General features: G+C 35.8%; 1 pseudogene; it reads left to right on the top strand.

Annotated features, from left to right (window-relative positions):
• LOC143665957 (developmental pluripotency-associated protein 2 pseudogene) lies at positions 1-24,385 on the top strand (annotated as a pseudogene).
• Positions 24,386-24,655: the final 270 nt, after the last annotated feature.

Below are 24,655 nucleotides of genomic sequence, written 5' to 3'. Positions count from 1 at the left end.
ATGAAGAAGACAAGAGATAAATATACGGAAACCACCAGTGAAGAAGACAAGGATCTTAAAAAGGCTCAAGTACGTGAAAAATACAGTTACAGAGAAAGAGCTAAAGGATAATAGGAAAACAAGAAATGAACAATATGAGAAATTTAGTAAAGGGACAGAAATTTTATAAAAGAACTAAACAGTACAACTGGAGTTGAATAACACAATAACTGAAATGAAAAATTCCCAGGAGGGTTTCAAGAGCAGAATGGAGTTGGCAGAAGAAAGCATAAGAGAACATGAATACAAGACATTTGAATTGAGTCAGGCTGAGAAAGAAAAAAATATATATTAAAGGCAGAAATAACCTAAGAGTGCTATGGGTCACCAACTGCACCAATAAATACATTATGGGAAGTGAAAAAAAGAGGAAAAAGGGCAGAAGAAATAGCCAAAGGAATAATAACAATGAACTTACCAAACTTAGCAAAAGATGTGAATATGCACATACAAGAAGCTCAGACAATAACAAACAGGATAAACATGAAGAAAAATGCTCCCTGTCATATATGCATCCCACCATGAAATTCTAAGGACAAGGAGACAGTTCTGTAAACTTCAAGAGAAAGTAATGTGCCATATACAAGGGAATTCCAATTAGATTGAATGCTGATTTCTTACAGGAAAATGTGGACCCAAGAGGGCAGTGGGTTCAATACTTAAAGTGTTGAAAGAAAACAACTGCCAACCAAGAATTTTTGATCCAGTGAGACTCTCATTCAAAAATAAAATATTAAGACATTCTCAGATAACAAAAGGTAAACAAGTTCATCATCACTACTTGACCTGCCCTATAAGCAGGTACCAGAGAAGTGGGGTGCTGCTGCAGTTTGCTAATATCAAACATGTTGGAATAGTTTTTTAAATGGATAAGGGGAGGATTCTGGTGGAGTCGAGAGGAGTTTGATAGAGAAGGTATAGAATGCTTTGAAAAGACTGTTGGTAGAAATGTGAACTCTAAAGATAGCTCTAATGAGGCGCTAGACAAAAATGAGGCACGTGTTATTGAAAAATAGAAGGAAAGTGATCCTTGTTCCAAAATGGCAGATAATCTGACAAAATTGACTAATGGGTTTGGCTGGAAGGCATATTTTAAAAGCCATGAACTTGGATATTTAGCAGAAGAGATTTACCAATTAAATGTAGAAAGTGCAACTTGGTTTCTTCTCGCAGCTTATGGTGAAATGTGACAGGAGAGAGATCAACTGAGAACCAAACTTGTTCCACAAAGAAACCAGAAATAGATGTTCTGGAAAATTCTGGGCTTCCAGAAAGGGAAATCCCAGAGAGTGTGCCCACATAAGGATTTGACCAAATGTGTAACCAGTCAACCATTTCAGAGAAAGCCAGGTTTGGAGATGGAGGTATCCAGGAAGAGTTTGTGGAAACTCCTGTGGTCTGACGGGCATGACCCTTGCTTACTATATAGAAAGCCAACAAGAGTGCTGTGGGACATGTATAAACAGAACCTCTGCCAGCCTGAACTGAGAGGGAAAGAAAAGGGACACATTGGAAGAAAAATAACTTCATAAGCAGAACTATGGAAGCTAAAGTCTAGAGCTAAGAAACTTCGGACCAAGAGAGCAGAACCACCCAAGCACTTGGAAAAGGTGAGTTTGCCCTGAAGGCAGAGGATGAACCTTCCACCTCATTGCAGTGGAAGAGTGGTGCTGTCTTAGGTCTTGGAGAGGGTGGATCACATTCCTTCAGGACTGGGGAGACCCTGGCTGCAGCCACATGTAAAGGTAGAGTGTGTGACCTGGAGATGGCAGAGAGCCCGCGTATGTCCCCAATGCTTGGAGAGATTGGAGCCAAGGTAAAGGTGGGCTCTCCAAAGTCCCCCAAGGTTTCATTTGGAGAGATGTAGGCCTCTGTGGGTCCTTAGAAAGGGTGGGACTGCCACTTTTTAAAGCCCTAAAGAAAGAATAACAAAAGGAAAAATATATAAATAAAGCCCCAAAGATAAATGACTCTCAGACTTTGAAATCTAATGGAATTTGCCCTGTAAGTTTTTGAGACTGCTTGGGTCCTGTGACCCCCATGTTCCTTCTAATTTCTCCCCATGGAAATGGAGGTATTTATCCTATGGCTGTTCATTGTTAGTATATTGGCAGCAAATATTTGTTCTTAGTCTTACACGTCCAGAGCCAGAAGAGAATTTTGCCTTAGAACAGACAATTCCCTTAACTAACTTTGAACTATTTCTACTTGGTATTGCATTTATATTGTCACTGAAATGCTTTAAAGTTCTCTGATATTGCAATGGCATGAATGTATTTTGTATATCATAAAAACATGTGTTTTTTTTTTTTAGAGTACAGAGGGTGGAATGTGCTGGTTTGAAAGGATTTGGTACCCTAGGAAAGCGATGTTTTAATCCTGATGCAATCTTGTGGGAGCAGCCATTTCTTTTGATCCCTATTCAGTGTTATAGGTTGGAAACCTGATTAGTTTATCTTCACAGAGATGTGACCTAACCAATTGTGGGTATTAACCTTGGATTACAGGGAGATATGACTCCACCCATTCCAGGTGGGTCTTGATTAGTTTACTAGAATCCTTTAAAAGGGGAAGAATTTTGGAGAAAGCTTTAGAATGATGAGATAGCCATGAGAACTACTAGGACCCATGTAGCCAGAGACCTTTGGAGATGAAGAAGAAAAATGCCTCTGAGGATCTTCGTGAAACAAGAAGCCTGGAGAGAAAGCTAGCAGACATTGCCATGTTTGCCATGTGCCTTTCCAGTTCAGACAGAAACCTTGAACTTCATTGGCCTTTCTTGAATGAAGGTAATCTCTTGTTGGGGTCTTAATTTGGACATTTTTATAGACTTGCTTTAATTGAAACATTTTCATAGCCTTAGAGCTGTAAACTAGCAACTTAATAAATTCCTCTTTTAAAAGTCATTCTACTTCTGGTATATTGTATTCTGGCAGCTACCAAACTAGAACAGAACAGGAAGTTTTTCAGACTTAAAGAAAAAGATAGTAGACTGTGGTTCAAACAGCACATGAAAATAAAGATCTACTAGTAAAAGTAACCATTTGGATAATTATAAATGCCAGTATTATTGTACTGTATAGCTTGGTATGTAAGTCCAGTTCTTATTTCCTACACATGCTACAATTCAAGTACGTCAAAGCTAATGATAAATCTAGGTTTTTGGATATACAATGTACAATGATATAAGTGGTAATAAGTACAAAGATATGGGAAAAGTATATGTGCCTGCAATTGAGATTAACATGGCATCAAACCAAATAATATTGTAATATATTTAGGATGTTAAATTTTAACTCCATGATAGACACAAGGAAAAAATGAAAAATATATTCAGATAGAAATGAGAACTCCTCAATACAGTATGACACAAAAATCAAAGACATATAAAAGTAGGTTTTAATAGAAATGAGAGACACAAAAGGTATTTGATTTGCAAAGCCTAAATGGCAAAAGAGAGGAAAATCCTGCATTATTAGTAATAAGTGTAAATGATTAAACCTTCCAGTCAAAAGTCAGAGATTGGTAGAATAGACAAAAAAAAAGTATGGCGCAACTATATGCTGTATACATGAGACTCCAATTAAAGTCAATGATATAAGTAGGTTCAGGGTAATGGGATGGAAAAAAGTTTATATCATGCAGATAGTAACCAAAACAGAGCTAAGGTGGCTATACTACTATCAGATAAGATAGACTTTATGTCAAAAACAGTTATTAAGGGCAAGGTGGGGCATAAATACCAATGACAATTCAACAGGGAGATATAACAATTATAAATATATATGGACCTAAAAGCAGAACCAGAACATATATGAAGCAAATACTGACAGATTGAAGGACTGTTTAATGATTCTACATTCATAATAGAAGACCTTAGCACACCACTCTCAATAATGGATAGAACATTTGGACAAAAGATCAATAAAGGAAATAAATGACTTGAATGATACACTAAGCCAGTTAGACCTAGCACTTATATATACACATAGAACACTGCACCCAATAAAAATAGAACACACAGTCTTCTCAAGTGCACGTGGATCGTTCTACAGGACAGATAATATGTTGGGTCACAAAACAAGTCTCAATAAATTAAAAAAATATTATAATCATACAATGTGCATTCTCTGACCACAATGGAATGAAGCTAGAAATCAATAACAGAGGAAGAAACGGAAACTTCACAAGTATGTGGAAATTAAACAATATACTCTTAAACAAGCAATAGGTTAAAGCATAAAGTAGAAGCAAAGTTAGGAAATATGTTGAGGTAAATGAAAATGAAAATACAACATACCAAAAGTTATGGGAACAGCACAGGCAGTACAGAGAGGACAAATTATAGCTCAAAATTCCTACGTTAAAAAAATAACAAAGGCTTCAATCAGAGACATAGCCTCAAAGTTGGAATAACTAGAAACAAAAGCAATCTAATCCAAAGTGAGTAGAAGAAAGGACGTAACAAAGATCAGAGTGGAGATAAATGAAACAGAAAAAAAATCAACAGGCAGAATCAACAAAACCAAAAGATGGTTCTTTGAAAAGATCAATAAAATCAACAAATCTTTAGCCAGACTGACAAAGCAGAAAAAAAAGAGAGGATACGAATAACAAAAATCATAAAAGAAACAGGAGATATTACTGCCAACCCCACTGGCATAAGAAAGAACTATAAGAGGATACTATGAACAATTGAATGCCAATAAATTAATTAACTTAGGTTACTTAAATGGGCAAGTTCTTAGAAACACGCAAGCTACCTACATTCACTCAGAAAGAAATAGAAGATCTCAACAAACAAGTTACTAGCAAAAAGATGGAATCAGTCATTAAAAACCTCTCAACAAAAGTAAACCCAGGACTACATGGCTTCACAGGGGTGTTCTACCAAATATTCCAAGAAGACAATGTGTATACTACTCAAACTCTTCCAAAATAATTGAAGGGCAGGGAACACTCCTCAAACCATTCAATGTGGCCAGAATCACCTGTATAGCAAAGCTGGATAAAGATACCACAAGAAAACAACAGCTCAATATCTCTTATGAATATATCCTTAATAAAATGCTAGCAAAGCAAAACTGACATTATATTAAAAGAATTAAACACCATGATCAAGGAAGATTTATCCCTGGTATGCAAAATTAGTTCAAATAAGAAAATCAATTAATATAATACACCACATTAACAAAATGAAGCAACAAGACCACATGATCATCTCAATTTATGCATAAATGGCCTTTGACAAAATACAGGATCTGTTCTTGACCAAAAAAAAAAAGAAAAAAACTTAGAACACTAGAAATAGAAGGAAATTTCCTCAACATGATAAGGGCATATATGAAAAGCCCATAGCTAACATCCTACTTAATGGTGAAAGACTGAAAGCTTTCCAGCTAAGATCTGGAACAAGATAAGATGCCCACTGTCACCACTATTATTCAACATCATACTGAAAGTTCTTGCCAGAGCAATTAGACAAGGAAAAGTAACAAGTGACATCTAAATCAGAAAGAAAGAAGTAAAACTTTCCCCATGTGCAGATGACAAAATCCTATTTACTGAAAATCCACAACGAAGGCCTTAGAGCTGATAAATGAATTCAGCAAAGTGGCAGGGTGCAGGATCAACACCCTAAAAGCAGTAGTGTTTCTGTGCAGAAGCTAGGAGCAATCAAAAGAAGAAATCAAGAAAAATTCCATTCACAACAGCAACTAAAATTATAAAATATCCAAGAATAAAACTAACCAAGGATGTAAAGTACTCCTACACAGAAATCTACAAAACATTGCTAAAAGAAATCAAGAAATCATTCCTTGTTCATGGATTGGAAAACTATATATCAAGATGTTAATACTACCCAAGCCAATTTATAGATTCAATGAAATCCCTATCAAAATTCCAACAGCCTTCTTGCTGAAAGGAGAAGGCAATCATCAAATTGATATGAAACGGCAAGTGTTTCCAAACAGTTAAATCTACCATATAAAAGAAGAATGAAGTTGAAAGCCTCACACTTCCCAATCTCCAAACTTATTACAAGGTCACAGTAATGAAAACAGCATGGTGTTTGGCACAAGGGCAGACATATAGATGAGCAAAATAGATCAAAAAGCTTAGAAATCAACCTTCACATTTACAGTCATCTGATTTTTGACAATGTGGCAAAGACTCCTCAATTGGGAAAGAATAGTCTCTTTAACAAATGGTGGTGCTAAAATGTTATCTCACTTGCAAAGAAAAAAAAGAAGGATGCCTACCTCACGCTAGATACAAAAACTAATTCAAAATGAACCAAAGAGCTTAATATAAGAGTAAAACTATCAAACTTCTTGAAGAAAACACAAGAGGCATCTTTAGAACTTTATTTTAGGCAGTGGCTTCTCAGGCTTTACACCCAAAGCACAATCAACAACGACAACAAAAAAATGGGACCACATCAAAATTGAAAGCTTCTGACTTCCGGAGAAGATGGCGGCATAGTAAGACGCACAGATCTTAGTTTCTCCTCCAGGACAGCTACTAGGGGAGTAGAAACAATACAGAACAGCTCCCAAAGCCACGACAGAGATAAAAAAGACAGCGTACCCCATCCTGGAATGGCTGGCTGGCTGAGAGAACCCGCTCTGGTGAGATCACCGAGGGGTGCGGGCTTCACCGGGCGGGGCGGCAAGCGGCCAGAGTCGCTCCCTTCCCCCTTCCCGGGCCGGCTGGGAGAATTGGACAGGCGATCCACTCAAACCGCAGCAGCTGGTGCCCACACCACGCATGGCCCCCCGGACCAACTGAGAGAATTGGATCGGAAATCCCCAGACCGCGGGGAATGGTGACGGGGGGGCCCCTTCCAAACCTGTGACTCCCCAGGAACGTGCACTCTCCCGGGTGGGCCGCTGCGGCTGGCGCCCTCCCATCAGGCTTGGCGCCCTGGGTGGACTAGGAAATTCGGACTGGCGCTTTCTCAGGCTGTGGCGGCCAGCGACCCTCCCCGCGTTCAGGCCCCGGGCTGGCTGGCACTCTTCCAAGCCGCTTCAGCTAGCGAACCTCCCACATGGCGAGAGTTTTCCAAAGTTAAAGGACCCACAGCACCTTTTACTGGTGGGACCAGCAGACAAACATGTGCCACGAGCGCCACCTACTGGGCAGGATAAGAAAAACAGAACCCAGAGATTTCACAGAAAAATCTTACAACCTTGTTGGGTCCAACACCCAGGGAAATCTGACTAAATGCCCAGATGCCAGCAGCAGAAGATAACTGTCCATGCTCAGAAGATTGAGAATATGGCCCAGTCAAAGGAACAAACCAATAGTTCAAATGAGATACAAGACCTGAGACAACTAATGCTGAATGTACGAACAGAAATGGAAAACCTCTTCAAAAATGAAATTGATAAATTGAGGGAGGACATGAAGAGGACATGGGCTGAACATAAAGAAGAAATAGAAAAACTGAAAAAACAAATCACAGAACTTATGGAAGTGAAGGATAAAGTAGAAAAGATGGAAAAAACAATGGATACCTACAACGATAGATTCAAAGAGACAGAAGATAGAATTAGTGATTTGGAGGATGGAACATCTGAATTCCAAAAAGAAACAGAAACTATCGGGAAAAGAATGGAAAAATTTGAACAGGGTATCAGGGAACTTAAGGACAATATGAACCGCACAAATATACATGTTGTGGGTGTCCCAGAAGGAGAAGAGAAGGGAAAAGGAGGAGAAAAACTAATGGAAGAAATTATCACTGAAAATTTTCCAACTCTTATGAAAGACCTAAAATTACAGATCCAAGAAGTGCAGCGCACCCCAAAGAGATTAGACCCAAATAGGCATTCTCCAAGACACTTACTAGTTAGAATGTCAGAGGTCAAAGAGAAAGAGAGGATCTTGAAAGCAGCAAGAGAAAAACAATCCATCACATACAAGGGAAACCCAATAAGACTATGTATAGATTTCTCAGCAGAAACCATGGAAGCTATCTCACACCCTATACAAAAGTTAACTCAAAATGGATCAAAAATCTAAACATTAGGTCTAAGACCATAAAACAGTTAGAGGAAAATGCAGGGAGATATCTTATGAATCTTACAATTGGAGGCGGTTTTATGGACCTTAAACCTAAAGCAAGAACACTGAAGAAGGAAATAAATAAATGGGAACTCCTCAAAATTAAACACTTTTGTGCATCAAAGAACTTCATCAAGAAAGTAGAAAGACAGCCTACACAATGGGAGACAATATTTGGAAACGACATATCAGATAAAGGTCTAGTATCCAGAATTTATAAAGAGATTGTTCAACTCAACAACAAAAAGACAGCCAACCCAATTACAAAATGGGAAAAAGACTTGAACAGACACCTCTCAGAAGAGGAAATACAAATGGCCAAGAGGCACATGAAGAGATGCTCAATGTCCCTGGCCATTAGAGAAATGCAAATCAAAACCACAATGAGATATCATCTCACACCCACCAGAATGGCCATTATCAACAAAACAGAAAATGACAAGTGCTGGAGAGGATGCGGAGAAAGAGGCACACTTATCCACTGTTGGTGGGAATGTTAAATGGTGCAACCACTGTGAAAGGCAGTTTGGTGGTTCCTCAAAAAGCTGAATATAGAATTGCCATATGACCCAGCAATACCATTGCTGGGAATCTACTCAAAGGAGTTAAGGGCAAAGATACAAACGGACATTTGCACACCAATGTTTATAGCAGCGTTATTTACAATTGCAAAGAGATGGAAACAGCCAAAATGTCCATCAACAGAAGAGTGGCTAAACAAACTGTGGTATATACATACGATGGAATATTATGCAGCTTTAAGACAGGATAAACTTATGAAGCATGTAATAACATGGATGGACCTAGAGAACATTATGCTGAGTGAGTCTAGCCAAAAACTAAAAGACAAATACTGTATGGTCCCAATGATATGAATAGACACTCGAGAATAAACTTGGAATATGTCATTGGTAACAGAGTCCAGCAGGAGTTAGAAACAGGGTAAGATAATGGGTAATTGGAGCTGAAGGGATACAGACTGTGCAACAGGACTAGATACAAAAACTCAAAAATGGACAGCACAATAATACCTAATTGTAAAGTAATCACGTTAAAACACTGAATGAAGCTGCATCCGAGCTATAGGTTTTTGTTTTGTTTTGTTTTGTTTTGTTCTTACTATTATTACTTTTATTTTTTTTCTCTATATTAACATTCTATATCTTTTTCGGTTATACTGCTAGTTCTTCTAAACCGATGCAAATGTACTAAGAAACGATGATCATGCATCTATGTGATGATGTTAAGAATTACTGATTGCATATGTAGAATGGTATGATTTCTAAAAAAAATGGACAGCACAATACTACCTAATTGTAATGTAATTATGTTAAAACACTGAATGAAGCTGCATCTGAGCTATAGTTTTTTTTCTTATATATTTTTATATTTTTTATTTTTATTTTTATTTTTTCTCTAGATTATCATTTTATTTCTTTTTCTGTTGTCTTGCTATTTCTTTTTCTAAATCGATGCATATGTACTAAGAAATGATGATCATGCATCTATGTGATGATATTAAGAATTACTGATTGCATATGTAGAATGGAATGATTTCTAAATGTTGTGTTAATTAAATTTTTTTAATTAATAAAAAAAAAATTGAAAGCTTCTTTACCCCAGAGGACTTTATCATGAATGTAAAATAGCAACTTACACAATGGGGAATAATATTTGGAAACCACATACCAATAAAAGATTGCTATTCAGAGCATATAAAAAATCTTTCAGCTTGCAATTAAAAACCCAATAAAAACTGGCAAAAGCCTTGAACAATAATCTCTCTAAGAAAGAGAGAGACAAATGGTCAGAATATAAAAATATTTTTTTTAAAAAACCCAAGATATAAGAATAAAAAATATAAGAATAAAAAATATAAGAATAAAAATATAAGATAAAATATAAGAATAAAAAAAGAAGATTAAAAACCCAATACAAAATTGGCAAAAGGCTGGACCAGTAATCTCTCTAAGGAAGATATACAAATGATCAGAAAGCACATGAAAAAATGCTTGACATTATCAGCCATCAGGGAAATGAAAGTCAAAACCAAAACGAGATATCATTTTGCACCCATTTGAATGGCTGCTGTGCCAGTCTGAAAGGATTATGCACCCCAGAAAAGCCATGTTTGATCCTGATCCATCTTGTAGAGGAGCTGTCTTTTCTAATCCCTGTTGAGTACTCTAGATCGGAGACTTGATTAGATTATCTCCAAGGAGATGTGCCTTGCCCAATGGTGGGTATTAACCTTGGATTAGAGGGAGATGTGAAACTACCCATTGCAGGTGGGTCTTGATACGTTTACTGGCATCCTTTAAAAGAGGAAAGTGTTTCAGAGCCACATGAACCACGAGAGTCCACGCAGTCAGAGACCTTTGGAGAGGAAGAATGAAAACGCCCCCAGGGAAGCTTCATGAGACAAGAAGGGTGGAGAGAAAGCTAGCAGACATTGCCATGTTTGCCATGTGCCTTTCCAGTTGAGAAAGAAGCCCTGAATTTCATCAGCTTTTCTTGAGTGAAGATAACATTTTGTTAGTGCCTTAATTTGGACATTTTTATAGAATTGCTTTAAATAGGACATTTTCATGGACTTAGAACTGTAAACTTGCAACTTAATAAATTCCCCTTTATAAAAGCTTTTCTGTTTCTTGTATATCACATTCCAGCAGCTTGCAAACTAGAACAGCTGCTATTAAAAAATGAAAAATAACAAGTGTTGGGAAGGATGTGGAGAAATAGGAACACTTTTTCATTGCTGATGACATTGCAAAATGGCACAACCACTCTGGAAGATAATCTGGCATTTCCTTGGAGAGCTAAATTATGAACTATCATATGACTCTGGAAGCTAAGTATGCTCTCAAAAGAACTGAAGGAAGGGATGAACAGATATTTGCACACTGATGTTTACAGAGGCATTATTCACAATTGTCAGAAGGTGGAAATAATCTAAGGGTCCATCTACTGATAAATGGATAAAGTATGCTCTATACATACATTAAAATATTATTCAGCCATAAAAAGAAATGGACTCATGATACATGTGACAACATGGATGAACTTTGAAGACATTAGAGTAAACTAAACCAAAAAGAAAAAGACAAGTATTATATGATCTCACTGATTCAAAATAATTTGAATAAACAAACTCATAGACTCAGAATTTAGAACATAAGTCACCAGATGTGCTGGTTTGAAAAGGTTTATGTGCCCTAGAAAAGCCATGCTTTAATCCTAATCAACCTTGTGGGAGCAATGGTTCCTTCTAATCCCTTTTCAGCACTATAGGTTGGAAGCTTGATTAGGTTATCTCCACGGAGATATGACTCAATCAAATGTGGGTATTAAACTTGATTAGGTGGAGATGTGGCTCCACCCATTCTACACGGGTCTTGATTAATTTACTGGAATCCTTTAAAAGAAGAAACATTTTGGAGAAAGCTGGAGAACCCCACAGAACATGAAACAGAGAGTGCCTTTTGAGACCAATGAGAAAACCACAGCAGAGTCAAGCAGAGCCACGAGGCTGAGAGAGCCACAGAGTCCAGCAGCCAACAACCTTTGGAAAGAACCGAGAATGATGATGGAATGACATAACCATGAGAAGCAGAGAGTTTCTTTTGAGAATGAGGAGACCGCCACCGAACCACAAAGCAGATAGTTCACCAGACAGTGACTTTTGGAGATAAAGAATGAAAATGACTCCCAGGAGGTTCATGAAACAAGAAGCCAGAAGAGAAAATTAGCAGACTTTGCCATGTGCCCTTCCAGCTGAGAGAGAAACCCTTAACGTCATCAGCCTTCTTAAAGATAGGTATCTTTTCCTGGATGTGTTAGATCGAACACTTCTATAGACTTGTCTTATTTGGGACATTTTCCCAGCCTTAGAACTGTAAATTAGTAACTTATTAAATTCCCTTTTTTAAAAGCCATTCTGTTTCTGGTATATTGCATTCAGGCAGCTAGCAAACTAGGGGATAGGGTGATGATAGGAAATGGGAAATTTTTTGTAACTGCAATTTTATTGAGGTATATTTATACACCATATAACCCATCCAAAGTATACAATCAGTGACTCACTATATCATCATATAGCTGCATATTCATCATCACAATCAATTTTAGAACATTTTTATTACTCCAAAAAAAGAATAAAAAGAAAACTCAAAACATCCCATATTCCTTAAATCCATTATTATTATTATTATTATTAATCTTTTATTAATTCTCATCTACCTATTCACTGGATAAAGGGAGCATCAGTCACAAGATTTTACAATCACAGTCACACAATCAAAGCTATATAGTTATGCAATCATTATCAAATATCAAAGCTAATGGTTTACAGTTCAACAATTTTAGGTGTTTCTTTCTAGCTTTTCTAATGTACTAGATACTAAAAAAAATCTATATAATGAGTCAGTAGTCATAATTATTTGTTTAATCCTAATTTCTCAGTTATACCTCCTCTCTCCCATGTGGTCATTCTCTCAATCTTCAGAGATATCTGGCCAATGAACATTTTAACATTATCATGCTGGAAAGGGGTATTGATCTTATGAGGTCTACTCATAAGAATGAAACTGGTTGATGTCCTTGGAGAGACTGGTACCTCTGGGTTTCAGGATTATCTGGCATAGTAACAATCTGGAGGCCTTAAGTATCTTCAGATACATTAAGAAAAAATAAAATTACTAAGAAAAACTTTTATAGAGTATTAGACAGAGCCCATAGTATTCTTTTGGTCTCTCAGGTTGTGTTTTGGCATACTGTGGTATTTTACAATATCTGACTGATGCTTGCTTTAAAAACCTCCAGATGATATTGTTCATATTTTAAAACTTCAACTTCTGTGTGAGACTAAGGGGAGAGATGTTTATTTGGTGCAAAGTTTTTATTTTGGGCAATGTATTTCCTAATTCAACTTATACGGCCAGTTTAGGTGAACACCGTTAAGTACATGAGATCTTGAATAGGGCATGAGATTTTGTTCGTTTGTCCAGGTTAGTATAATGACCTGATAAATCCCAGAGTGATTTTAACAGTGAGTAAAGAAGTATTTTCAAAGTCCCCTTGGGGGACTGGGTAGAAAGGGGGAAGTATTCAATTTTCACATCTGGAGAATTTCTGATATTCTTGCAAGCAGTGGGGACAACCAGATCAATAGGCTGAGCCCTCAATCTTGGGTTTGCCCCTATGAAACTCAATTCCTTCAAAGAACAGACTAAGCCTACTAACATTAGGCCTGAGAGTCACCCCTGAGAACCTCTTTTGTTGCTCAGATGTGGCCTCTCTCTCTATCTCAACATGGCAAGTGAACTCGCTGCCCTCACCCTTATGTAGGACATGACTTCCAAGGGTGTAAATCTCACTGGCAACATGGGACATAAATCCTGGGATGAGACAGAACTTGGCATCAAGGAATTGAGAAAACCTTCTTGACCAGAATGGGGAAGAGAGAAATGAGAAAAAAATAAAGTGGCAGTGGCTGAGAGATTTCAAACAGAGTGGAGAGGTTATCCTGGAGGTTATGCTTATGCATTATATAGATATACCCTTTTTAGTTTATGGTGTGTTGGAGAGGCTGGAAGGGAGTTCCTGAATGATAGAGCTGTATTCCAGTAGCTTATTTCTTGAAGATGATTGTATAATGATATAGCTTTTACAATGTGACTGTGTGATTGTGAAAGTCATGTGTCTCATGCTCCTTTTATCTACAGTATGGATAGATGTGTAAAAAATATAACTAAGAAATAAGCAAATAATAGGAGGAGCAAAGGTTAAAATAAATTGAGTAGGTGGAACCACTAGTGGTCAATGAGAGGGAAGGATAAGGAGTATGATATGTATGAGTTTTTCTTTTCAATTTTTTATTTCTTATTCTGGAGTGATGCAAATGTTCAAAAAAAAGGGATCATGGTGATGAATACACAACTATGTGATGATATTGTGAGCCATTGACTGTACACCATGTACGGAATGTTTGTATGTTAAGAATATTTGTTTGTTTGTATGTTAAGTTTTATCAATAAAAATATTTTAAGAAGAAAGCTCCAGAATAACCTCTGAACTTATTTGAAATCTTTTAGCCACTGAACTTTATTCTGTTTCATTTCTTTAACCCCTTTTGCTCAAGAGGGCATTGTCAGTCCCATGATACCAAGGCCAGGCTCATCCCTGAGAGTCATGTCCAATTGCCAGGGAGACTTAGACCCCTAGGAGGCATGTACTGTGCAGTGAGGGTAGTGAGTTTATTTGCAGAGTTGGCCTAAAGAGAGAAGCCACATCTGTCCAACAAAAAAGATTCTCTGGGGGTGACAGGCATAATTTTTATGAATACCTTAGCTTCACCAGAAATAAGTTTCATATGGCAAGCCTTAAGATTTAGGGCTTGGCTTTTAAAATTGGGAATATCTAATGCTTGAGAGAATATAAAAAATTCCCCAGGTGGGAAAACATAAAAGTTACACATTTTTTCCCAGTCCCTCAAGGGGACTTTGAAAACAGTTTTTATTTTTCTCCCCAAAATACTCTGGAATGTATTGGGGTATTACATTAACCTGCACAGAATAACAAAATCTCATTCCCTAATCTAGGTTCCATGTAATTATGTTATTTCAATAAGCTGACCAAATAGGCTAAATTAGATAAGTGTGCTACAGAAAATTTAAATTTTGGACTGTGCTGGTTTGAAAGGAAGTATGCCCCCTAAGAAAAGCCATGTTTTAATATAAATCCCATTTCTTAAAGGTAGAATAATCCCTATTCAATACTGTATATTTGAAACTGTAATGAGATCATCTCCCTGGTTGATGTGATTTAGTTAAGAATGGTTGTTAAACTGGATTAGGGGATGACATGTCTCCACCCATTTGAGTGGGTCTTGATTAGTTTCTGAAGTCCTATAAAAGAGGAAATATTTTGGAGAATGAGAGACTCAGAGAGAGCAACACTACAAAGCAGAGAGTCCACCAGCCAGCGACCTTTGGAGATGAAGAAGGAAGACACCTCCCAGGGAGCTTCATGAAACAGGAAGCCAGGAGAGAAAGCTAGCAGATGACGCCGTGTTCACCATGTGCCCTTCCAGCTGAGCGAGAAGCCCTGACTGTTTTCGCCATGTGCCTTCTCACTTGAGAGAGAAACCCTGAACTTCATCGGACTTCTTGAACCAAGGTATCTTTCCCTAGATGCCTTTGATTGGACATTTCTTTAGACTTGTTTTAATTGGGACATTTTCTCGGCCTTAGAACTGTAAACTAGCAACTCATTAAATTCCCCTTTTTAAAAGCCATTCCGTTTCTGGTATATTGCATTCCAGCAACTAGCAATCTAGAACATGGACCAAATAAACGTCTCTTTCTTTGGTCTCACATAGAAGTTGAGGTTTTAAAACACAGATAATATCAACCCTTACTAAATGTTCTGATTTACCTTAGTGCTAAACAGGTCCATTCTATTCATATCTCTAATTATAAAATCTGATCTCCTTTTCAGCTTCTTTAACAACTGCTCTATGGGGTAATGCTGACCTTTAGAGCTGCAGAACTCTAGCTCTGTGTCTCAGGTGTCACACAGATACCCAAACTTGCAGAGACCCATATGCATAAAGAGCACAGTATCTTCAATTCAGAAATAACAGTTAAAACTCAGGCATAGATGTGACTGCTGTAAGAGCTTACAATCTAGGAACCTTTACAATGAACCTGATTGAACATTCACACCCCTTAATCATTGATTTCCCAATCTCTGTTCACTTTCTTTCTCTCAATTCAATTCTCAGAGTTTGCTCACTATAGTTAGATTATGCTAATGACACCATACAATAATTGTCCATTCATCTCTGGCTTAATTCCCTCACGATAACGTTGTCAAGGTTCGTTCATCTACTTGCATACCTCCAACTCTGTTTGTGTCCCTGCTTTCAGTTCTTCCAAGCGTATACCTAATAGTGAGATTGCAAGATCATAGGGCATCCCTATACTGAGCCCCCTGTGGAAACAGCAATGGGAAGTTAAGGCTTAAAATGTACAGAGTTCCTGTTTGGAATGATGGAGACGTTTTGGTAATGGATGGTGGTGATGGTAGCAGGACATTGTTGAATGCAACTAGCAGCCCTGAAATTCCTCAAAAAGGAAAACATGGAAACTCTAGTTAAAAAAATACATAGTCAGTGATGGACTTTAGTATTTCCATAGAGATTTATTTTGTTTCAAATTAACACTAAAAATGTAAGTTAAATCCACAAAAACCTGGTGTAAGAAATAATTCCCATTAAAAGCTAGAATGTTTAAGCTGACTAAACCAACCTAATCTCAAGAATACGGATGTCTCCTATACATTTGTTGGTCTACTTAATGGCCTTTGAGATTGCTTGTGTCACAGTGTATATTGGATCCAAAGAACCTATCTTAGTCTAATTAAAGTTCCTGAATTATGACTGGGAAATAAATTCCCCTAACACACCCTCTCAGAAATTCAAGAATGTTCTGAAATGATTCTGAACTATTTTAACACGGATGATACTTTGGTGATTTAATTCACATCTTATAGCTCTTTTCCAATCAGAAAGATATCATCATCATTTGCCTTGAAATATAAACACCAGGATTTTTAGGGCCAAATGTTTTCCAAAAAGATAGGTGAAAATTTATGACATTAACAATGATCTATCCTGAAAAAAAATACTAAAAAATATGTACTTCACACAAGAAACTGAATTGAAATGTATCTTCATGTAGAGAAAATATACTATTAGGCAGAAATTTTTCAGAAGCAAAATGCACTACATTTCAAATATTGCAAATCTTATATTTTGTAAATGTCCTTTTACAATGAGGATAGTAAAAATGTCTTCAATAATACCAAAAAAAAGAATGTCCTGCCATAGAAAATTATGTAGATAGTCATTGACCCCCTTCTCAATTCCCATCCTATTCCCTTGGACCATTTGTTTGCAAGGGAAATCAAGTGAACATCAAAGGTAAAATTTCTGAAAATAACAGCATGAAGTGCGGAAATTAAAAGAACAGTTGTTCTTGTTTTTCCTTTAAACCAGGGTTTCTCAACCTGGACACTATTGACATTTTAGGATGAATAATCCTTCGTTGTGGGGGACTGCCATGTGCATTGTAGAATGTTATTAGCACCTCTGGCTTCTACACACTAAACGCTAGTAACACCCCAGCCCTCTCCTTTGAGACAATCAAAAATGTCTTTAGACATTGACCAATGTTTTCTGGTTGAGAACCACAGCCTTAGAAAAAAGGGAATAGCCAAAGATGTTTGGCTGGTGGAACTGAAATGGCGAACTCAACATCTTTCAAAGGTTCTTTGCTTCTTTCCTGAATCCATTTTTTCCCCAGTCCCATTTCCTCCTGATCTGATGGAGATGTTAAAGGTGCTTGCTAATTTTATTAAAACTGACCTTATCACATGGATTTTAAATGCCAATCTTTGTGTGTCTACCTTAAATATCATTTCCAAACATTGACCTTTGTCTTTCTGTTTGTTGTTTTCTCTTATTTCTCCCTTGGCAACATATCCACTAAATGCTTTGATGGAACTTTCTGAATAAGAGATTATTTTTTAAATAATAAATACTAGGAGGAAATAGACGCATTCAAAAACTATGTTTTGGCCAAGGAAATTCTAAAGAGCTTGAATAAGCAAAAGAACTCTACACAGGGTCATAGGGACAGCAGGAAAGAATTAATAAGTAGTGATACTTTTCATATCCTAAAGGTGACTACTTTAATTGTATTATAATTCTAGTTGTTTTGAAAAGACATAATTTTGTTTACATGCTTCAGCAATATAATAAAAATTTTTCTAAGAAATTTTATTAGGTACACTTTTCCAGTGCTAATATGACAGTAGCTTGAGTAACTTGGGTACCTTTCCAAGGCAATAGAATTTCATAAAATAATAATTTACAAAATTCTCATTAGTGATAAAATAAACAATGCTAATTTCATGATATCCACAGGCAACACAAAATTAATGTAGCATTTTGGAAAACAAAGCCTATATATTGATGATAAGCAATATTAAAACAATTGCAAGATTTTACGAAAATGTGTGTTATGATATTTTCATTAATTGAAGCTTGGTTCTCAGATGTATTTGACAAAAACGGAAAGTAGCATGATCATTGCTTCCCTATGAACTTGGATTAAATATGTAATAGACTAGTTTGTCAACACATTGTGGAATAAACTAACAAAATTGGACCTTGCTGGCACCACTAAAGAATCAAAATCATTTTTCAATAAGATGTATCTCCCTTTTTCTGACTAAGAATGAAATTTGGAACTTACCAAACTTTAAAGGCTCCCTAGGCACCTGAGAATTAGATCCAGGATTACTCAGAGTTAGAGCTATTTCCAAAGAGTTAAGGGCCTAGCAATTCACTTTGATGTATTATTTGAATTTTCTGCCATACTTGTGTATGAAAACAGAATTGTGGGGCTTTTAAATGCATTTGTCTTTAATTGAGCAATTATACAGAAAACTTATTTACTCAAAAGTGCCTTAGAACATGGAAATAAAGATTTATTTTTTCTTTTATGCATAATTTTGCTACAAAATATGCTTTCAGTTTTTTCCTTGATGCTTGTGTTTTCTGAGCAGATAGCATTATATACTACTTCAGAGTGAAAATTGAAGATTTTAAGCCCAATCATTCAACTCCCTCTCATTCATGTCAATATTCAGATAATTCACTATTAGTGCATTTTTTTCTGTTCTCAGAGGAAAAATTATAATCCGTCTGTCCCCACAGATTCAAACTTTACACACGTTCCATATACTCCTGCCTTACTCACATCCTCCATCATTTGTTCTTTCACTTTTATACCTCCAAAATCTTCCCTTCCATTAGCTCTTTCTCTTTTACCTACAAATATAATCAGGAAAACTTCATCCCAAAACATCAAGCCTTCCAATTCTGTATTAAAATAAATAAAGAAAAATACAAAATCATACCACAATCTCTATTGAAAAGTACAGATGACATGTAGAGAGGATCTGAGAGTAAATGTCACTATTTAAATCCTAGGTACTTGAACTGCAGTCTGGAGATGAAGCTGATAAATAATCTGACTCTTAAAGCATAATAAAATTGCCTAGTCACAAAGATAAAATGTAGGAAGAGGCTTCATTTTGCTGTCACTGTATCCCCATGGGTTAGGAAACCCAAGGTCTGGACTGAAAAATAGCAAACAAGAGCAATTATGATTTACAAAATAAAAAGCAATTCAACAAAAAAAATGATGGGGAAATCTTTCTGAAGATCTGGAAGAAAACATAACCTTGAAAATAGTTTAATAGCAGAGTTACAAGGACATTTTTGCAAAATAAATCCAGGATGTAAACCTAAGAGGGAAGCTTGGAAAATCTTACAGAGACATAAGGATTATATGAAAAAAATGTGAAAAACTGAAAATTAAAATGTAATAATAAAAATTGAAGAACAGATGAGGTAAAACTCAATCATCAAAAACATATGAGAAGAGGGGCGGGCCGCGGTGGCTCAGCGGGCAAAGTGCTTGCCTGCTATGCCGGAGGACCTCGGTTCGATTCCCGGCCCCAGCCCATGTAACAAAAAACGGAAAAACAAAATACAATAAAACAAGAAAATGTTTAAAGATGTTTCCCTTTCTTCCTTCTATCCTTCCTTCCTTCTCTCTGTCTTTCCTTTAAAAAAAAAAAAAAAAAAAAAAAAAAACATATGAGAAGAATTCAGAATAAAGATAAAAGATGAAATTGAGAAGTTCTTTAGATTCAAGCCAAAGTACAGTCACAAGGACCATATTTACCTACCCATGGTAATCAACTAGAAAACAGGCAAAACATATGAAAGTATGGTTTCAGATATTGTAAAACAGGCAATCTTTTTGGTCTCCTAAGCAAAGAAAAAGTAATTGAGATCTAAAATTGCTCCAATTAATATGCAATAGATAGTTCTCAGGCCACAGCACAGACAGGGGTAGCCCAAACAGAGCCCACTGGCCTTGCTGAGTAATACATAGAATAGTCAGAAAATCAGTACAAATATAGAATGCCTAAGCAACACTGTCAACCACTTTTACCTATTTATAAATGTTTATGGGACAATTCACATTTTTCCCCTTATTTTTAAGGGAGCATACAGTAATCACTAAATTATGCCATATACTGGCTGTAAAATAAACCTCAACAAATTTAAAAAGATAAAATAATAAAAAATATTTATTAGCAACAAATTTATTTAACTTGGAATGATAACATAAGGATATATGGAAATTAAAGAACACATTTCTCTATGAGCCATGAATTAAAGAAGATATTGCAAGGGAGGTCAGAAAGCATTTTGAACTACATGAAAATGAAAATAGAGCATATCATGACTTGTACGAAGCAACTACAGCTATGGTTAAAGGTATATTTATAACCGTAATTGCTTATATTAGAGAAAAATGTCTAAAATAAATGATCTAAGTATCTACCTTAAGAATATATACACAGAAAGGAAATTAATGCCAAAATAGCCAGAAAACTATAATAAAGAGAAGGCTAAAAATCAATGAAATTGAAAACAGAAATATCAAGGAAACCAGCAACTGCTTCTTTGCAAAGATGAATGATATTGATAAAATGCTAGCCAGAGAAAATAAAAGAAAAAAGAGAAAATGCAGAAATTATCAGAATGAAAAATTCGACAATATCACACAGCACAGATATTAATTTATAATAAGGGGAAAATATGAATAACTCAACTTTATGAGAATAAATTAGACAATTTAAATTTAATGGACAAATTACTTGAATGACACATACTATAGATCTTATTAAAAAAGATAATCTGACTAGCCCCATATTTTATAAAGATATTAAATTTTAGTTAAATTTCTTCACATACAAAAAAAAGGTATAGAGTCAAATATTCTCATCAATGAATTCTACCAAATGTTTGATGAAGAAATAAATGCCCTTTCTGCACATATTCTTCCAGACAATGAAAGGGGAGGAACATTTCCAAATTATTTTACATGATTCATATTACCTTGATACCAAAACCAGGCAAATATATTGGACATTGCAAGAGAAAAAATAATAAAACTTAAAAAAACTTCATATCAACACTCTCATAAACATAGATAAAAAAATCTTTAATGTTTTTTAGCAGATTGTATCTAACAATTTATAAAAGGAATAACATAAACAAATAAGGCATCTCTGGAAAGCAAGTTTGGTTTCACTTTTCAAAATTAATCAGCATAATTCACCATATCGGAAAAAAACTAAAACTTAAAAACATATGAAGATAACATAAGATGCAAAAGAAGCATTTGACAAAATTCATTCTTCATGATATAAACTACAAAAAGAAAGGAACTTCTTCAATTTGATATAAGGCTTATATAAGAAAAACTACAGCTGACACAATATTTTCTGGTGAAAGATTGATTCTCCTAATATTGAGAAGAAAACAAGGTTGCTATTCTCACTATTTATCTTCCACATCATACAGGAGGGCCTAACCAGTGCAATAAGGCAAGGGGAAAAAAACAAATTAGACAGGAAAAACTAAAATTGTCTGTATTGACATATAATATGACTGTCTATGTAGAAAAATTCTAAGATATAACAAAAGAAGCTGCTACAAAGAATTAGTAAATTTAGGAAGGTAGCAGGATACAAACGGAATATATAACAGTTAATTTTATTTCTTATGTAAACAAAAAACATTAGGGAAATTGGATTTAGAAATATATTTGAAAACCATCAAAATATTAAATACTTAGGGATAAATATGACAAAATATGGGTAAGACCTGTATACTAAAAACTATGAAACATTACTTAGAAAAATTAAAGGAGACATAAATATGTAGAGAGTACCCCAAGGTTAAGGATCAAAAACGCTAATACTGCAATGATGGTGGTCCCAACCAAAATCCTAACAGGTCTATTTTAGAAACTGGCATGCTGATTTTAAAGTTTATATTGAAATGCAAAGGCACTAGAACAACCAAAATGGTATTGAAATATAAAAAGAAATATATACACTACCTAATTTCAAGACTGACTATAGAGCTACTGTAATAGAAGGAGTATGGTGTCAGCATAAAGATCAGATGTATAAGTCAATGGAAAAGGCAGAAATAGACCTACATACATACGGTCAATTGATTTTTGACAAAGGTGTCAAGGTTATTCAATTGGTAAAGAATCGAGTTTTCAGCAACTGGAGCTGTACACATTGAGCCTATTAACGTTTAAAAAATCCTCAACCTTAATTTCAAATAGTGCACAAAAAAAATCTCAAAATGGATCACAGACCTAAATGAAAGAGCTAAAACTTTCAAATTCTAGAAGAAATAGGAATAAAATCGTGTAGCTTTGTGTTAGGTAAATATCTCATAGGACACAGAAAGCTCAGGGAAAATTGGATATCATGTAAATTTCTACAAAATTATTTTTTCAAAAGACAGTGTTACAAAATTTAAAAGCAATTCACATACGGAGAGAAAATATTTACAAAAATGATATCTGGGGCGGGCCACGGTGGCTCAGCAGGCAAGGACGCTTGCCTGCCATGCCAGAGGACCGGGGTTCGATTCCCGGTGTCTGCCCATGTAAAAAAAAATATATATATATATCTGTAAAAGTCCCTTTTTACACAGGATGCAGACAAGTCTTACAACACACTAAGACAAGTAACATGAAAACAAGAATGAGTGAAGTGTTTCAATAGGAACTGCAAATACATACATGAAAAGAATCTCAATATCATTAGTCATTAGAATAAGACAAATAAACATTTCAATATGGTACCACTACATTCACATTAAAATAGCTAAAATTAAAAAGACTCTCAGTACTATGTATTCAGCAAATGAAACTCACATACATTGACGTGGTAGTACAAAATGGTAACACCGTTCTGAAAAACATTTTAACATTTTTCATAAAGTTGAACACACACTTACTATACGACTAAGAAATCCCATTCCTAGATACTTCCATGAAAGGAATGAAATATATCAACCAAATGTTCAGCCACTTTGTTCATAATAGACCAAAACTAGATGGAACCCAAAAGGCCATCAACAGGTGAAAATAGAAACAAAATGTATTATATCTATACAGCGGAATACTATTTAAAATTTAAAAGGAATTAACTACTGATATACACAACATAAAAAAATCTCAAAGTCATCATGCTGAGAAAGTAGGTATATATAAAAGAGCACACACTGTTTGATTACATTTATTTCAAATTCTATAAAAGGAAGAAAACAATCATTGATTGCTGGAAGTGTGTACAGAAAAGTGACTACAAATTGGCATTTTGTTTGATATAAATATTCTCTACCTTGATTGTGTGGTGGCTCCCCACTGCGTACATTTGCCAAAATCATCAAATAATTTAAAATTAGTAAATTTCATTATGTGCAAATTATTAAAGGGAACAACAAAAAATCAAAATGTACAATTAAAACTAATGAATTTTGCTGTATATAAAGTACTTTTACTGCAGAAGTTAAATAAAGAGGTCTAGGGAAAGGGATAAAGTTCCCCTTCCTCAAACGAATGAGCAATTCAAAGCTTGCTCAGAACCTAAATCTCCAGTGCTTCCCTTGCCAACCATTTTGCCTTCAATTGATAGGGTACATAGGGACACTATGTGGAAGTGGTGCCAACATTTTAATTTGAGTACAGATGGTCCAAAAATAGAGGTTTATCTGAGGCTCCAACAACATGCTTACCCAGAGCAAAGGCAGAATATTCCTACACTACTGCAGAATGCCAAGTTGCAATCACATTCAAAGAATTGCAAGCCAATGACCAAGATAGCAAAGGGTCAGAGAAGTTGAAAGAGAAGGGACAAAGAAGAAATGATTAAAAGAATTGAAGTGATAACTTCAGCTCAGGAGGCAATGTTGGCGTTATGGACAAGAATTGCTGCAAGAGCAGCTCAGCCCAAGACTGTAAATTCATGTCCCATGCCTATTTTTGTTGAGACCTTTTTGCAGCAAATCTCTGGTGTCACATGATATGTGGTCCATGGCAGAGATCTCCCTATAGACACAAAGGGTTGGGTTCACCTGCAGTTCCATGCAGGGCAGGTGAGGGTTCCTGACTTTCCCAAGAGAATGATCTTTTTCCTTTTATTACCAGCCTGCACTTTTGCATCTGCAGATGTAGAAGACAATATGTTTTGCCCTGAATGTGTGAAGAGAAACAAGAAGTTAATAGAAAGATTAATGCTAATGGGGAAGGAGAAGTGATCTGCTTTGAACACAACCACCATCTCTTTTTTGGATAGGTAATTTTTTAATAAACAACTAATGACCAAGAGTCTGCAGCTAAATTGACTTGCATCCTGATTGCTGTGATGTGTCCTAACCATCCTCAATGCTGCCTGCTTTCTTGAGTCAAAATTTCTAGACTCTGATCTTTGGTTTTTCCAAAAAGCGACTTCTACCACTACCTATAATGAGTTGGGTTTAAGAAGAGGTTTTCCCAACTACTCAAATTGAAATGTTCCTCTATGTATT

This window comes from Tamandua tetradactyla, chromosome 22 (assembly GCF_023851605.1).
Source record: "Tamandua tetradactyla isolate mTamTet1 chromosome 22, mTamTet1.pri, whole genome shotgun sequence".
NCBI classification, from domain to species: Eukaryota; Metazoa; Chordata; class Mammalia; order Pilosa; family Myrmecophagidae; genus Tamandua; species Tamandua tetradactyla.
This window is presented reverse-complemented; position numbering and strand designations above follow the sequence as displayed.